An 18,994-nucleotide genomic window follows, 5' to 3' on the forward strand; every position below is an offset into this window, starting at 1 on the left:
AAAAAAAGCAAAAAAAGACCCCCATAAAACCAACTCCATTAGTGTGTATTGCCAATATGGCTCCTCTGAGCAGCAGCTCCTATAAGGAGCTCAAGTTTCAGCAGCTGCTTGCTAATTGCTGCAGGCTAGTCTGGCGGAGCCAAGTGGGGGAGGAGCTGCGCCTCAAAGGTGGAGCTAAGTCCACACAGGCGTTTTGCACAGTTGAATGGTTGCCATGGAGATTAAAGGCGACCCTCCAGGTTTGTTTCAATGAGGGAAAAACATTATGTACCACTGAACAGGAAGTTGGGAGGAGAGAGAAGGAAACGACATGCAGCTGATTCCCCAGAAGTGGGAATTGAACCCAGGTTGACGAACAAAACCTAGAAGTAACATCCTAAATAAAACATCATTTACAGTTTTACCATAAATCTGGTTAAAAAAAATAACTGAATTAGGCATTTCTTAGCCCCTTTTCCTTTTCTTTTATACAAGCAGGCAGCACTAAGCTCAACAACACAAAAGCTTTATATTTATTACAAAGTATTGATTTAAGAATCGATTTCTGATTAAATTCTCTGTTTTCATGCTTTCATTGATTCTTCTTCTTTTTACCTTTTCTACAGTTTTTCATGTTAAATTGCACTTTTTCGTTAAGTTTCTTATATTATCTTGAATCTGTATTTGTAAATAAAGACTAACAGAAAGATCACAGTAACTGTTATTTTTGATAAAACTGTTTTTTCTTATAACAAACAAACCAGATAAAACAAGTTTGAGCTTCTTCATGGTCCAGAGTATTAAATTATGATCAGATTAAACTCTAATCTTCAATTAACATCCTGGAACCTGAAGAAATCCAAACCTGATAAATCAGCTTTTTAATGTTTGGTATAAAAACAAAAACAGGATTTATCAAATAACAAGAGGAGAATGAACTGAACTTGTGTTGATCCTTGCTGGTCATGTTGACACTCAAAGAGCTTCACACTACAGTCACATTCACACACATTTACACACACATGCAGGTCAGGCGGCAACTTGTCACTAAGTGCCCCGCCCTGGGGCAGCGCAACATGTGGCTGAGGAAGCTGGAATCGAACTTGCAACCTTCTGGTCACAAGACAACCACTCTACCCGCTGAGCCACAGTCACACTAAAACAGCCACTGCATGATCCTTTTTATAATCTTTTAAAAATACAGGTTTAAACAATTTAATGAGCTACAATTCAGTGCAATTTAATATAAAAAGTGTGTAGAAAAGGTCAACTGAAGGTCAAACCATAACAGCACAAGTACAGAGAAAATAAACAGAAATCATTATTATTAAATTAAAACATTTTAACTCTTAAATCAATACGTTGCTATAAAAATTGAGCCGAGTGTTGAGCAGCATTGAACCGTCGGCCACTAACCCAGCGGAGGGAAAAGGGCTAAAGAATGACTAATTCAGTTAATCTGACCAGTTAATCTAACCAGTTAATCTGACCAGTTCAACAATAAAACTGGACTTTATGGTTTGGAGTTTCTGAAATTGTTTTGGGGCGATTTGCAGCGACCAACTGACCTGACCGACATGTTTTAGGAGATGTGGGGGGAAACCGGAGCACCCGGAGAAAACCCACGCAAACACGGGGAGAACATGCAAACTCCACACAGATGGTCTCTGTGAAGGCGCAGCGCTAACCGCTGCACCACCGTGCTGCCCACCTTTTTTCCAATTAGGTTGGGAAGGGATCTATTTTCTAGTTTGTCTACTGGGAAAACTTTTTAAATTTTAAATTTGACGGAGCGTGGCATGGCGCTCCGTTCACAGAGGATACAACCTCCACACGTTCGATTCCCCGGTTCGACTCCTGCACGTCTTTCTCCTCCTCTAAATATCACAATCAAGAACTTCAGACTTGTTCTTGATTCTCTTCACTGTTTTGTTTCTTTTTCTGTTTCTTCCACCGCAGAGTGTTTTGGACCTTTTTCCAAAATGAAATTTTAGATTTTTTCTTTTCACGGTCCTCCAGGAGTTGGTCTCTTTCTCCAGAGATCTTGGTCTCTCCTGAGGATTCAGGATCTGACGAACAACCTGATAAAGGTTCTCCTGAGATTTCCTCCTCTGGAGAAACCTCTGGACTGGAGATTTTAACCGGGTCATTTTGGTTCTGAGAATTTTCTTCCTCTGGAGAAACTGTGAGGTGTTTCTGGTGGAAATCTACTTCCTCAGCCCTCTGACTGTTGGCCAGCAGTAAATCATCTCTTGATGTTTCCAGGTCATTTTTCAGACAACTGATCTCTTCCTGATATTGTTCTGCTTGTTGTTTTTTTGCAGTTACTTCGGTTTCGTACCAACAGTTCAGATCTTGGTACAAACCGTTAACCTCCTCCAGCTCAGCCTGGATGCTCCTTTCCTTCTCCTGCAGGAATTTGATCTCTGTTGCCTTGTTTTCCAGGAGGATGGCATATTCAGCTCTCAGGATGTCCAGACTTACTTTGTCCTCCTCTGTTTTCTCCTTGTGAGCTTTTCTCTCCTCCTTTAACTGTTGCTGGTATTTCTCAACTTCCTGTCGTAAATTCATGATCTCTGTTTCAAACCTAGATTTTAGCTCCTGGTGTGAAACCTGAACCTGATCCAGTTCATGGATCATCTGATTCTCTCTGTTTTGCCAGATTGTTGTTTCTTCTGACATTTTTTGGAGGAGCTCCTCCTTCTCAGCTCTCAGGTCTTTGATGAGCTGCAGATTCTCCTTCTCTCTTTCAATGTTGCCGTCTTTCTCCTGTTTCAGCTCCTCCTGATATTTTTCAGCGTCTTCCTTTAGCATAGAAACATCTCTTTCATATTTACCGTTCAGTTCCTCATATGAACGTCTGAGCTGAATCAGTTCTTCTTGCAGATGTTTCTCGCTGGCTTGCAGGAACTCGATCTTCTGGGACATTTCCTGAAACATTTTGTCTTTTTCAGATCTCAGGTTCTCCAGCAGTCGTTCCTCATGAAGCCTGGCTTCATGAATCTTTTGTGTTTCTTCCTCCTGCCTCAGCAGAGCATCATCAGCTTCATGCTTGGAGCTCAGCTCCTCGAAGGAAGTCTGGAGTTGGTTCAGTTGTTCTTGGAGCGCCTCACTTTTCTTTCTCTCAGCCTGTATTTCAGCTACAAAAGCTTCCCGGCTGAGGAGGTGGGCCACCTTCAACTCCTCAAAGTCCTGTTGTAAGGACTTCTTCTTCATGTGTTTCACGTCGCTGTGAACCTTGGAAGCAGTGACCGCAGCATTAAGGACTGCTGGGTCACTGAACTTCTCTACTCTCTCTAGTTCCCTCTTTGCCTCTTTGGCCTGGTTGATGAATGTTTCTTTGAGGACTTTCTGTTTCTTTAACTGGAGTTTCGTCTCTTCCAGCTCGGCCTCCAGGTGGGACAGTTTTTGGTTGTCTTCAAACCTTCCTGCTCTCTCCATTTCCAGGAGGTAGTTGAGTCTCTGGATTTCCCCGTGGAAGACATTCGGGTGTGCAGGAGGGAATCTGCCTGGGGGGTTTTGCTGGCCTCCCCGTCTCCAGTGGGATCCCATCGATCCACTGTGGAATCTCGATGAATGATGAGACATTTTCTTCTAATACAATCACTACAATCGTTGATCGGTAAACTTCTCTAAAGGGCTTTGCGAACGTCTGAACTGGTCAGTGATATTGCAAGCAATGAAGAATATGCAGAATTGTGTTGCATACAGTTCTGCAGTTGATGACATCACAGACTGTGACAATGACATCCCAGAGTCTTCATTTGCTGGTGGTGTGACATCATTGCACCACCAAATATTGGTCGTGTGATGACCAGTCACATGCAGCACAATCTTGCTGCAAAGATTTATGACTGTAATTTAGTTTTTTATTAGTCAATAAGTTATTAATAATTACTACATTTACATCTTGTGGGTCTTAAGCCACCTTTGAAGTAATGATGCTGCAGGCAGCCCACCCATCAAACTGACCTCCTTCTGATACCACCGACCCTCCACCATATCCTGTAATGCATAAAAAGATAAATTTAGTTCAGGAGTTCCTGCACATGTGGAGCATCCCTGACATGGAGTGTATTCCATATAAAATTCCCTCTGATGTTCACACAGCCACCAGTTTATGAGTAGGAAATCTGCTAAATGTAATGCATCACATGTGAACATGTTTTGTAGACCTGCAGGTACTTTAGATACTATTTATTAGAGATGCACTGATCCTATATTTATTTCTGTATCTGTCCAGACATTGCAAAAAGATCCAGATTGAGCATTGGTGACAATGTGCTCAAGCCATAAGGGCAGATCTATTCCGTCTAACTCTAGACTTTGCGCTCTGTGCAACGTTAGAATTTATTGATTTTATATTTAGAATTTCTAATTTGAACCATTTGAAAAAATATTTGTTACTGTTTATGTTTGCATGTTTGATCAAGGAAGTCAGCATATTGTTTTTGTGAGTTTCAGTTTGTTTATTTTGCATTGGCTGTTACACTGATAATTACACTGGCTGAGCAAATTAAAGATGTGTTGTTTTTGCATGTTTATGTATTTAAATATGCCGTTCTGATGCAGAATTCTGACATAAATTTGTAATTCTGTACATTTATGTCTGTTCTTTTTTATTGTTTTAGAGAAACATCTTAAGTCAAATCAGCACTGAACCTCAGATATCTGTATTGGTATAGGATATCTGAAAAAAGTGAATGGTACATCCCTATTTTTTATATAAGTGCCTTTTCAAGCAAAATCATATAGATTTTTTATATCAAGAAACATTTGAAGTTGTTTTTTTATGTCACTGTCCAACTAAAGGTAGTGCACATTTCCAAAACTTAGAAGTCCCTTTCTAAAGAACTTAAAGGTTACTTTCCAGAGCTTAGTCTGTACTTTCATGGAACTTTTCAAAAACTGCACTGCAGATGTTTTATGCAACATAGCTGTTGTTTTACTGAATTGTCACAGCATTCCTTGGTACAATGCTGAAGCATAGGGTAAGGTAAAACTTTAATATCCACGAGAAGCATCATTTTGTACATGATGTTTCCTCATCTTGTATAAAAAAATAACTCAGTCAAAAGGACACATAACATTTACAATCGTACAAGAGTCAATATTGCTTGCTGTTTAAAGGTCTTAATAGAGAGAAATATCAGGACGTGCACTTCTGATACACAAAAGGAGCTAGAACCCAGCAAATAATGGATAGAATAGTTCACAAACATATCATATATTTCTGCAACTTACAAGGTACATTTCCAGAGGTTTTAGGAAACTTGCTGTGAGTAAAGTATTTGCAGGTGAGAGGAAATGTATAATTTTATTTAGTTGGAATAATTGACTGAACTGACATCTACACACAAACACATACCACTATTCAACTTTTACAGCCTTTCTTTTCAGGATGCTCCCATGTTACCTCATAACTCAGCATCTCTGAAAACACTGGCAAACACAGTGAATCTACAAACAAATGTAAAATGACTGTTTACCATGCATTTTAAGTCCAAGGCAAACACAGAGGTTGTTCCTTTTAAATCCTATCCTACTCTTTCATCCATTCATCATCTGTTCTCGAAACATGTGGAGTCATCCAGAACATCAAAGATCTTTGAATCTTTGCCTCCATATGAGGAAATTGGCCTGAACAGACACTTTTCACACTCTTCAATATTCGGGGTACCGAATACTCTGCTAGTGAACGTGTGAGAAACGGAGAGATAGACAGACAGGCAGTCCGCTTCACAATGTTACTAATATTTTGTTGCCGCCATATGAATAACTTGGCTAAAGTTGACACGTGGTGATGATGGGGTAGCCAACATGCCAGTTGTTCTGGCTACCACATGAAAACCTCCTTTGATTTTCACAGATATGTCAAAGCTGTATGTCACTGCTATTTCTGTAAATGGAATATTCCAATTTGAAACAGCTTACTGCATAAATACAGACTTAAGGAATACCGTTTTCTCTGGTTTGAATGTGCTCAAGGTCAGAAGGCCCTGGTGTTTTTATATTAAACATAATATTAAATGCCAGCAAAAATGGTGCATTATTTTAATAAATATATTCATGTCATCTATTTGCCCCAGTGGAACACATTATAAAACTAAAATCTGAAAATATATATACCAAGTGATGGCGTAAAGTACCATTATTGTTTGCCAACCAGCAATACAACGAAGAAGAATCAAACCTGATCTTCAAGCAGATAGGTCATTATTTGTAGGACACACAGTCTGAAGTGAACATTTACCAAATAGTTATACATTTATATTATTAAATTATGCTCAACCTGACTCTATTTGTCACTTTTGGCCAAGGCTCAAGATAACTGACCATGTGACCTATATCAGATCCTGCTTTGGGCTCTTTGGTACAAACGAGTTTATTAGAAGAAATGCCCTATTCCAATTTATGCTCTTCATTTCCAGAAAAAAAAAAAGATTGTCAGTTTGTTCAACTTATTTGATCTAATGAGATATTTGGAGTGTTCATAACCACTGGCATGGACTGTAGTGGGATTAACCTGCATTTAGAAAACGTGATGAGGAACAGCAAGCAGGAAACCACAACATGAACATCAGCAGCTACACAGGGTGAATCCCAGACTCTGTGTCTTCATTACAGGCAACAGACTGTCCTGATGATGATGACGATGTATCATGACTCCTTTTATGTGAAACCGTGTCTCATGTCTACCGGCCCCATCATTAGTGGAGCGTGTAAACAAGAGAAAACATTACATAGTTGATGGGATTGGCCCTGGAGTGAGTGTATGGTGTGGTTTTTAAAAACCGCGGCTTCATGTTTGTGTTTTCTGTGTGTTTTTCCTGGTTTATGTGACACTGCTTCCTCTGATGGTGTAAATACGTTTGTTCTTGTTAGATCCGTCTTGAAATCAAAGTGACTTTTGGAGTCGGGAATCACAGTGGGAAGGCAGTCATTACGGACGTAGTAGCTGACTTAATCAACCAAACCGTACACACATTTATTACTATAGAGTGAGAATAAATTATTTGTAAAAAAAATAAAATAAAAACCAACATATTTGTAGTGTAGAAAATGGAAACTTTGCAGTAGAGTTTATAGTAAATACATCAGCATTTATAAATCACATAACTTGAATGAATACTGTGGTTTTTATTTTTTACATTTCACCAAAACAAATGTTTTACAAAGTTCTTTTGTTTTACCAGCCCATAACTGAAATGAGCTCTAATTATGAAGGTTTTTACTACACCAAACATGCCTTTCCTCTTTAGGTGCTGTTTGAAACCATTAACTTTTAACACATTGTATGTGTAGATGTACAGTTGTTGACCAAACAATGGACTCATGTGAGATTCTATAATCGGCTCATCTGGGCTCACTCATTTTATACTGGTATTAATCACTGGGGGAGGAATAATATAAGATTTGGATCAAAATCATTCAGTCTTAAATATCCCAACAATAATCTATTGATGGGAATTGTTTTAGATGGAATTTTTCTAAAACATTAAGTTTGAATTTTTGAAATAACTTTTTATTTGTTGACACAAAGTGGATTTAGATTTTCTTTATAGTTTTTCACTTAACTCAAATGGAGTTTTACCATTTGCCACCATAAGACCACTGGATACTAGTGGATAATGTATCGAATCAAATAAGTTTGGCAGGTGTACACTGCTGTGCTCCTCCTTTTGCGCCTGTTCTCTGATTCTTTCAGCTGAGTAGTTATGGAGAAGCCTGTAGTTGTGTCTGTGTGAAACAGACAGAAAAAAAACAATAAGAACGGGTCCCAACTGAGACTAAATTCCCCTTGTTCATTTAAGAGTAATACATTTGGTTCGTGAGCTAATTTTACAACCCCCTGACCAGACAAACCTACATACAATCATTACAAGAAAACAAATTTTAAGAGATGTAAAGTGCTAAACTCTGAGATCAATTAAAATTATGATTCTATCTTACTTTGGTTACTTTCAACAAGTACATGCTTTGTTAAAGTTATGGATTATACATTTTTATAAAGCTCTCTACTGTAACTTGTAGAGATGCCACTTGCATTTCACAGTAGTTGTTGAAGTCTCTCCTGACAGACTGAAACAACTCTTTACTGGATATAATAACTTCAATTTGAGATATTAATACAATGTTTTAGAAACACCAGCAGAACCATGATATATCCTGCTGTACAGCTTTAGATAATTTATAACAGATGAACAGAAAAAGCAGCTAAACATGTCAAGCCTCTTTCCTTTCTTTAAAAATTGAACAACTGTTTTTAAATCCCCCTTTCTGTCACCAGATAGATCTGAAATAATTTCAGTTGATTGATCTCTAAGGTTGAGTATCCGCTAATAACAGGTTGATTCAAGTAGATTTTAAGTGCTTCTTTCAAAACATTCTCAGAAGACTTTTTTTTTTTTTTTCACCGTGTCTACAAAGAAATGCCTTCTCTGCAGGGACTTTTTTTTTTTTCTTTTTGCTTTGGTTTGCTATCATGTCTAGACAGAATGCATTTGGCTGGGCTTTGAATTGGTTTTCTATTGTGTACCTGTGCACCTTGGGACGGCAAGGTGGCTTCACCACATCACAAGGCTTTGGCTGTTTGAGTTTCCTCTCTCATCACAGACCCGACATTTGTATAATTGGCTTTCAGCTCCTGTTTTCTTCTCTTTAAAATCACTGATATTGTTTGGAGGAGGTGGGTGACACTCAGCCATTCACCTGCTGACTGAGTGTGTGCAGAGTGGAGGTGGAGTGTTGCTGGACAACTTAAACCTGATCCCAGCAAATGTAACTTAGAACATGGAAAAAGGCAGGTGTCCAATTCCTCCTCTGACCAAAAGTAAAGGAGAATACTGGAGATGTGTGTAGGCGCGCGCGCTTGTGTGTGTTAGAGCCTTAAACAAGCAGTTACAAAGACTTCTGTGACAAAAGGAATTAGTTGTTCTGCCTCTGATGTCTCACACTTTCCTTTCATATCCCATCTGACCCGCCTGATCATCTCCAACAGGAGAGCCTTTGTGTTTGAAAGGCCTGGGAGTGTTTTAAACAAATAAGCCCTGAACTGCTGTTGGTCACATACAAACTCTCTCCCACACGAATATATACATGGACATTTGTCCTCCATTTTACTTCTTCTCCTATGCCACTCTTTCACTTCATGACAATCACTTAGCTGTGTCCCCAAATCCGATGCCTAGTTTTAATATGTATTGGTAAACTGGCATCAGATTGGCTTATTGATTGCATATGACTTTTATGTGCATATTTCAGGCATGATGTTGTTTTCACAATGGTGAATCAGTATTCACCTCTGCTTTTAATCTGAATGAAAGAACCATTGGCTGATAAAATGGGGATTTTGGCTGTAAGAGGACAGTTATGACTGAAACCCTCCTCTCAGGCGCCACAAAATCTTCCATAGCTTTCCTATGAAAATACTTGTTATGCATTTTACAAAATGTAACTTGTCTGAACATTAGTGTTACTGACATTTTGGAGGTATGCAAAATAAATGACGACAGCAGTACAGTCAAGGTTTGTGGAACCATAATTGTATGACAAAAACTCTCCAGTATCTGACATGTGTTTAGCTTTTATTATAGAGGATGTAATTTGTTTGTTTTACTATCACTTCAGGTAAACTCATATTCTTTGTTGATTTGGGGATAAAACAGTGCTTTGCTTGATTGATGAAAGCTGTTCATGTCAGCACTGTGCACAGCTGGAATTTACCATAGTGGAAAAACTCTAAATTAATGGAAGTATGCAAATAATGAAGTGGTATGAAAAGCTGTTGGATGGAATACATCAAACCTACTTTATGTAGTTATGTTGTTTATTTCAAGTTATTCAGTCTTAGCAAAAAATGTGGACTCTGACCACACTGCCTTCTCAACTGTCGCTGTAAAAGCTGGGTTCACTACACAAATACTGACCACATTTTTGTTTAACAAATTTTCATTGAGCAGGAGACGATGTTCGCAGAAATTTCATAGACACAACAAACACCTCTCATCTGTTTGTCTGCTTATTCCTCCTTGCTTGTCCTTCAATGCACTCAGGCTGTGTATGATTGGTTCTGGCACTTTTCCCATCCTTTAATGACCACCCCTGATTATTCCCAGACCCATTCTGCTTTCAAGTTCCTGCCCAGCAAAAATAAACAAGAAAGCAAGGATTCATCAGTCCTCATAGACAGTCACCTTTCTCTCATGCCAGGATCTTTGTCCTTCTCTTCACTCCTCTTGTGTGTCTTATTTATTTATTTTTTGGGTTTCTCGTTCATGACATGCAAATCTGTGCCAGTTTGAACTAAATGTCAAGCTTGATTAGTAACACAAAAAGGTTCTCACTCACCTTGCTAAAATTCACATGTACTGCCAAGCTTTAAGTAGAATAGTAGGAAGTAGATTTAGCTACACTGCAACTCCGTGTGCAAAATGTCTTGAGGAAACATGTTAGTTACATTTGTTAATTGTAATGTTGGAAAACTCCATCCACAATCAAATGGAATTGCTTCCAACTGTTCATATAAAGTACAGTCAAACTAAACTAGTTTGTGAAAATGAAAATGTCAATTTTAGAAACCAGCAGCCTTTTTAAAAGCTGCTAGAATTAATGTCTTCACACGCTCACTTTCATCATACTCTACGCTTTTGCCACAGAGATCTTTGAGGTAGAAAATCAAAGAGAGATTTAGTTAAAAGAGCAGCTACTTGTTTGTTGGGTTTTGACATATGAGAGCATAATATTGTAATTCTGTTTATACGCAATGTAATGCAAAAGTGTTTGAACAACTACTGTAATTATGCTAGCTAAATATAATTTACAAAATAATGTTTGCAATTTTTATTTCGTATCACTTAAATGTTTCAAATCTCCAATTAAATTTTATTTTCAGATCTAGGCGAATACAAATGTTCGTTTTAAGATGATCAATTTCGGGGGGGGAGCTAGCCAAACTGAACTGGTCATTTGTGGGAAGAAAATGTTTGGCAACATTTTCACAAAAAACAAAACAAAACCAACAAAAAAAAAAAAAACAAAGAAAAAAAAACTTTGGAACCTAATTAGTAGCCTCGTTCACTTGAAACCTCACAAACAGCGGCACCCTTTTTAAGATGTCTGACTAAATTTATTTTTTAAGTTTAATGACCAACGCCCATAACATTTTGTTTGTGTTCTGAAAAAGTAATTGAAAACAACAATGAACAAATGCTTTGGAGAAATGTTCAGCCATGGTTCCTAAAGCTGTTTGTTCAAGTGGTTTCAGAGCTATTGTTGCTTGTTCCGCTTCTCGCTCAAATTTATTTTTAAGAGTTACTAGCTCTTTAGAGATTTTACATCCATCTATCTACCCATTGTTTGGCCCAGTCATTCATCGATCTAATCATACATGCATTGGTCATAGTAGCCCTGCTTTAACAAAACATTTTGACATGGACGTTGTATACAAAATTATTGACTATAAAAAAAGATTAAATAAAATTATTACAAATGTAATATCAATATGTTGTACAGTTAAACCCCAAATTATTGAAACACCTGACAGATTTAGGTTTGGAATAACTTTTGTTTAAACCAGAAGTTTATTTCTGAAAGAAAATGAAAGGTGCTTCTCAAAACATAATACAGAATTATGAAAAGAGTAAGATTTTTGGGGAAAATAATGTCTATTTTTTAAGATCAGAAAGTGTCTACATCCTATTTGATAATCAATGGACAAACCTTTATTTGTACCACAGAAATCAAAGCCTTCTTATAATTGATGACCAGCTATTTGCATGAATCTACAGCTACTCTGTTGATTTAATCATTAATGGTGAGCTCCAATCCTTTGAGATTGAAAGGCCTAAACTTTAGCTACTTCCATAAATACTCAATCAGGTTTTTGTTTCAGATCTAAGCAGATAAATCATGTAAATTATTATTTTAAATCTTTCTGCAGGTATTGTGAAGCTGTTGTTTTTTCACATAAAGTTATTCAATGATGATTTTAAGCTTGCCTATACATAGCAGTGTTATATATTCGTGACTAGATTTATTATTCTTATGAAATTTGGTGGAAAACGATCTCCACTTGAACAGCTTGTTTTCTCCAGGCAACATGTTTTAAAATTAAAAAGCAAAACAAAACAAACAAATCCTTCTGATTACGATGTAAACAGATCTGAATGAGTTATCTGGAGTTAAATTAACTCATGATTCAGAATTTCTTGTTTTACCTTTTGGAGTGAAAAAAATATATTGAATATTCTGAAACCAGACACGTCAGAGAGCTAATGTTTGATTTTTTTTCTGGTAAAAAGTGCAACTCTTGCAGCAAATTTTTGCTACCCTATTCATGCTGCTGCACCAATCAGAAACATCTATCTAATGTGGGCTTGCATGGAGGAACAGGCCTTTGAATTGGCAATCACTGCAGCATTTAAAGAGTTGGATGTTACATTTCAAAATGTACAAACATGCTGTAATTTGTTTGCATTTTTACATTGGTGTGTATTGCATCATCAGGCATAATGTGTATTTGATTGACTTCACATCTGTTTTGTGCTTGCTGATAGTGTCTAGACATGTTGTCGGTTTTGAAAAGAATTATTCATTAAAGTTGTGGATGTGAAGACATTCAGACTCTAATGAGACATATACAGTCTAACTCAAATACATAGGATGCTGTCTGTAAATTAGTAACAAGCCAGTGTGGAAATAAACACTGCTACCAAAGCAAGTGTTCATGAGGCTTTCAACTCCAGTGGTACTTGTGTTTAACATTCCTGCTCTCTATTCTCCTGCATGGGCCGCAACAGAATAATTACTTCCACGTAGTTAACAATTATGAGCCCGACTCTTGGAGGAGGGTGAAATTAGCGGAAGCTATCAGCACCGTGTTGAGAAACATTTCAAACTTTGGGTTTACATTTCAAAATATAAACCCAGATCTTGACACAGAACCAGCTGACAAAACCACAGTTTGTAATTTCTAGGTGACAAATTGCAATTTCTCTGATGTCTGCACAGAACTTGAGTGTAATCCAATGAAGGGTAAACTTTTGTATTATTATTATTATTATTATTATTATTATTATTATTATTATTATTATTATTATTATTATTATTATTATTATTATTATTATTATTATTATTATTATTATTATTATTATTATTATTATTATTATTATTATTATTATATAAAAATGTACAGTATTGTTCCCACTGGCAGTAATTCTTTATCCTAAACCACAATAAAGATTAATGATGATGTTGGTTTGTATTCATGTTACTAAGCCAAATCAAAAAAGGAACCAACAAATACAGCCGCTTTAGGTGCAGCCCACCCATTAATAGGATGAGCACAGACTGTGCACCCTCTGCTTGTGTTTGGTGAAGTCAATACTTCTGGCGGTTGTTTGTTTGATTGTATGGTTGATTGTGGCTGTTGGTACATGGATATATCTGTGAGGCAGATGTCTGAGGGCTGTGTCTGTTTTGCAGATGTGATATTTACTGCCTGAAAACAAAAATATGGCAGCACTTTCCTCCAAAAGTATAATTGGCTCTGTTGTGACTGAATTCTGAGTCCTAATTTTCATCATGGCTCTAAGAGATAAATTATTACTTTGTATTGTGTAAATATAACAGTATGAGAAGGGAAACAGCAGCTCTCTTCTAGATTTCCATTCTGTAGATACTATCTTTTCTAAGATGATCTTAAAACAAAGAATGTGTGGAACCTTAAGAGTCTCCATGATGTCTTGAAAATTGGCTGTGTACGCTCAAATGCTGAACAAATTTAAGCTGCTGCCACACCTGGAACTATCTTTCCGTGTGTGTTGACATTTTGAGAAATACACATTACGTGGGTCTAAACACAAAGAAATAAAAGGACAATTTGCACAACTTGAGAAATACTCAGATTTTTAATAGTAAATGTCTGTTAGGACCAATGGTGTGGATACTGTGTTTTATGTCTTTGTTCTTTACTTCTCCTTGATGTCTCCACCTTGTTAAAAACAATTAATTTTAAAGTAACTGACCTCAGGTAGTCAGGTAATTATTAGTTGAATTAAGAATGTGGTGCCATTTGGACCACATTTTAAAAATCTAACAGAGAAGTGAATCAAACATCCACAAAGTGTAGTTTGATAGTAAGTGATATTATTATTGGACACTCATAAGATCTTCCTTTCTTTTTCCATCCTTCTACACCTCTCATCTTTTCCTTTCTTTCCTTTTGCTGATGGTCTTTATTTTGTCCTTCCTTTCTTCTCCTTTTTCCTTCCATCTCATTTTCCATCCTCCATCCTTCTGTCTCCTTCCCTTTCTAATGCAATAGTTTCGACATGGTTTGTGTTTAAAGCTTGACCTCATAAGAAGTGTCTGCAGTAAATTCTTACTTTTACACTTAAAAAGGTCCAAAAATATGAACCAAGAGGTTTGATAAAATAAATTTCTGAAATAGGAATTCCTTTATTTAAGTACATATTTTCCAGGTGAACATGAAAAATGTAGAGCTGGAACCCCATAACTAGTTGGGCTATCTGCAGCCATAGCTGGGTATTGCTTACACATTATGTTAATAAATGGGGAAGGAGACAGAGCTTATTATGTAAAGTCAACTTTTTTGAGCTTTTTATCAGATTATTAGGTTATTCATTCATCAGAGACATGTTTGAAGGGACTTTCAGAATAAGAATAAAGTGATCGGAAAATATTTGTAGTTTAAAATTTTGGTATTCCGTGATACTTTTGGCTGACCCATTCTTATCCTTTGCATCCCACTTTTCCTCACAGATCTGGATTAGGAGTTATTAACCACTGGCTTCAATAAAGCCATGTTTTATGTTTCTAGTTTAGTCAGTTTTATCTGCAGTTGTTCCTTCAAAGAAAGTGGGACCACATTATATCAGTATCCAGACACATTCTGGCAGTTCCAACAAGCTCACTTTTTTTTCTCCAAATGTGCATTAAACCTCCCACTTGGATGATTTGTTATGGTGTCTTTGCTCAATAATCAGCTGGATCAGCCCTCTAAGATGAAAATGCTCATCCCACACAAACATTTTTTTGTGAGGCTCATGTGACGTTGCATAATTTTATTTTTAAACAGTAAAACATTCCAGCAAACGAACGACAGAAACCAGACTGCTGGAACCTTTCTGTGCAGCGGAGTATAGCTAGCTGAAATAAATTATCACTCCATGACTGAGCTGTAGCTTTTGGGAAATACAAGTTTCTGATTATGAACTCGCTCTTTTCTCCAAAAGCACCATGAGGGGGTCTTCAGATAGATTATGTTGTGTAAATCATACAGTTTCACAAAACTGGTCCGGATGTCTTGCTTTATGTCACCTTCTCCGAACATCGCTGTTTATGTAATATGAAGGTCATGTCTCCCTGATGTGGAGTTTGGCAAAACTTTTGGTGCTGCTGGAAAAAGGTCAGGTCAGACGAGGTGTTTACTCATGTTTCTCTTATCGCTGCAGTTAGCACACTGATCCCTGTTTGTTTCCATTTCAAGTGCATATCGTACATTCCAAGGAAATGACAAAACTAATGGGACAAAACAAAAACAGAATTTTGGGGAGAAAAAAGATTTACTTAAAACTGTAACTTTCCTCCGCATTTCATGCCTGAAACCTGTTCAAGAATAGATTGCTATCAGTGGATTTGGCGGATTCTTACGGTTGTCACTGATGGTTTGCATTTATGGAGAATTATCTGTGCGGCAGCTCTGGCCTGCATGTCGTGTAAGTTAGCTTTTTGTAAGACCTCCTTTCTTGTAAGTGCTTGAATGTGTGTGTAATTAAAGTTAAGTGCCAGGGCCATTTTGGCAAGGCAGGGTTTGTAGGCCATAATATGTTCAAAGCCACCAGCTCAACCGCAATGAAACAATTAGAATCACTGAGCCGAACTGCTGGTCCCTAATGGCTTTCTGCTCCTGGGCATGAGCGATCAAGACTTACCCAAAGCATGACCAACTGAGCATGAGGGCACCACTTTTCACTCATTGTCTGCGAAGTCAATAAAGCAGCAAACATTTTGTGAGCTCATTTCTATTTAAATTCTTGGGAGTGAATCAAATTTCCACCTGATGGATATTATTGTCTTGCCTTTAAATGCGTTGCTGTTCAACCCGACTCATCTCTTTCCAGAATTTTGTCCTGAAAAGTCTGATTATTTCCAACTGACAACAAAATTACAGTAAATCCTATTTTTGAAATCATTATCTATTGAGTAATATTTTCCAGAATACTGTTTCTGCTCCATCAAATGTACCGGAAACTGTGGAAAAAGAATCTAATAATTAAAAAAAAGCTCCAATCCAACAGCGTTATTTAAGGTAAAAGTAAATAACAAATGAATACTGGGCCTAAACTACTTTCAGACAAAAATGGCAGAAATTTGTTGGAGCTGCTCCAACAAGTTGTTTTACGGTGGGATGAAAGTTTTTTTCTCTCTATCTGACAACTTATTTCCAACATCTGAGTCTCGTTAGAGCTGTTACACAAAACAACAAGACTGCAGGGCAAGGCAATGAAGAGATCAGTGAGAAACTGATATATTTCTCAACATTTGCTCAGCCATGATTTGTTTCTGCCATTATCACAGAGCAATGATTGCACGGTGCATTGACAGAACGGTCAGTGGGATGGGCCGTGTGTGTGGCTGTGTGTGTGTGGCTGTGTTGTCAGTTTGCGCCCCAAGCTCAAGCCACAGAGTCACTGAGCAGATGTTTTTTCTCCTTTTCTCAGTCTGGCTCCAATGCCTGGCATTTTTCATCTCTCATTCCCACTCCTTCATTCTTTTCTCTGCTTTCTTCTCATGGTGGACTCTTCTGCAGCAAGTTTGCTCATAGTTAGCTCAGTTTAGCCAACATACTTTGAACTGCTGCAAACCAAAGCAGAGCTACACATCACTACAGCAGCAGCAGCAGCAGCAGCAGCAGCAGCAGCAGCTTTGGAATAGTATTAGCAATTGAGTAACAAATAGTTTCTAAATTAATTAAATCTGGAATTATATTTTTAAGGCTGTGCCTCTCTTTTTCTCCATTACCTGGTCTGACATAGCCGATGAGCAGATTTTTATTTATTTTTTTTAGTTAATTGTTAATATACATGAAGTATTTCTTCAGCTCACTGTAACATTACAAACCTTTGTCCAGATATAATGCATGTTGTCAGGACATGCACCATTAAATTAAAAAAAATTATTCAGGATTTTTAAACTGAGGTCATGTTAAAAACTTCAAACTTCATTATTAAACTTCATAAAGCCTTCAGATTAGCTCAAGACCAGTTTCTACAGAGCTTCAAGGAATCAGTCTTACATTACCAAATTAGGTTGATTGCGCTGGTATTATGGATGCCACCGCTGAACTCTCATGCTGTGGGGATCTGTTCACTGGAATAACAAATCATGCTTGTCTGTCTGGATTGGGCTGTTTCCAGGAGAGCTGCCCTGGCCTGACAACATTCTGAAGTCTAAAATTTGATGAGGAGTGGCATTTAGGGCTGTTTTTCAGAAGATGCCCTCAGCCCCTTTGCAGTTCCAGTAAAAGGCTTTCCTACCGGTTCAGCAAATCAAGAAATATTTGCACATGTCTTGATATGATGTTTGAAAATTGGATTGTGGTTGCTTTTTATTCAATCCCAGGAGGTAATACCAGTTTATATTTTTTTTATAAAGAGAGAACTGAAACTCAGCATTATTCCTGCCTGATTGCACTCATTTGCTTCTTGATAAACATGACATTTTTGTCTGTGTACATTTGGGAAAACATTTCTTTGACCTCCTTAAAGAAATTCTAATCTGGAAAATTGGAGATGCACCAACTTCTTGTTCCTTTTTATATGAACTTGTCAGTACTGTTGAAACGGGATTTAATTTCCTCTTTGAGATTTTGAATGTCTGAGCAATGAGACGCTCAGAGGTGGTGGAACGTTTCATCAGTGGGGTGCATGATTATAAATCCTCACATGGCACCTATGCAACTTTTTTTTACTGCATTTTGTCCATTATTATTTGGGATGTTACATCTGTGTGTGGCTCAAAAGATGACAATTAACGTCCACAGGTTATGCTAATGCTGAAGTCGTTGCTGTGTTGCTCAGGTAATTTGGTTTGTGGTAGAGTAGATTTGCTTGCTTTTACAAACACGTTTTGTTGCAGGTTTTTTCAATTGTAACTTCAACTTGGGCATGTATTGCAATTGAGAAAAAGATTTTGTCCCAAGGTTTTTTGCCTTATCCACCAAACAAGCACAACTGTTCAAAATATTAAATAATCAGGCTCTTTATTCATTTATAAAATAAAATAAGAAACATATATATTTCCTTTAAATTTACTATAACTGATAAATTCAACATAATGTAACTCTCTGAAGTTTGCTCTTAATCCCTGCCTCAGTTTGCTCTAAAACAAAAGTTCATCTGCTAATGTACATTGGTTCTTTAGAAATTCTTATTACACTGCACTTTATCTTAAAAATGTCAAACAACCTTTTGGGAGAACCTTCAAGAAATCAAACGATGTCCAATGTAAAGGCTCTCAATTACAGTATTTGTATTTTGCAAGACTGCAATGAAAAGTGCTGTCCACGGTGCTGAATGGTGACAAGAGTTGACACTATTTGGTCATCCATTACCTAAGAATGTAAACACACCATGCCTACACACCTAATAAAGTGCTTTGATAACTGGATTGTTTAGGCCACTTTTCAAAGGCTGAATACCTTCAAATTAGGACTGTCTTTAGGCCTGCACTCATTTGAGTTCATTTTTAAAAACTGTGACCTACATTTCCTCTGATTTATATATTCAGCTAATCAGAAAAATAAAATTATCAAAAAAAATAAATATTAGTTCCAGCTCTGTTCTTTATTCATACATCCATGAGACCCAATAAAAAAAAGTGAAAAGCAGCTGTTGTGCATTAGCAGTACTTTTTGGAATCTTTTGCTCATTACATTAACTCAAAGTTATTCAATAATTTATCATCATTTCACCATGGCATCTTTCACAGT

The sequence above is a fragment of the Gambusia affinis genome, linkage group LG17 (genome assembly GCF_019740435.1).
Source record: "Gambusia affinis linkage group LG17, SWU_Gaff_1.0, whole genome shotgun sequence".
Classification (NCBI taxonomy): domain Eukaryota; kingdom Metazoa; phylum Chordata; class Actinopteri; order Cyprinodontiformes; family Poeciliidae; genus Gambusia; species Gambusia affinis.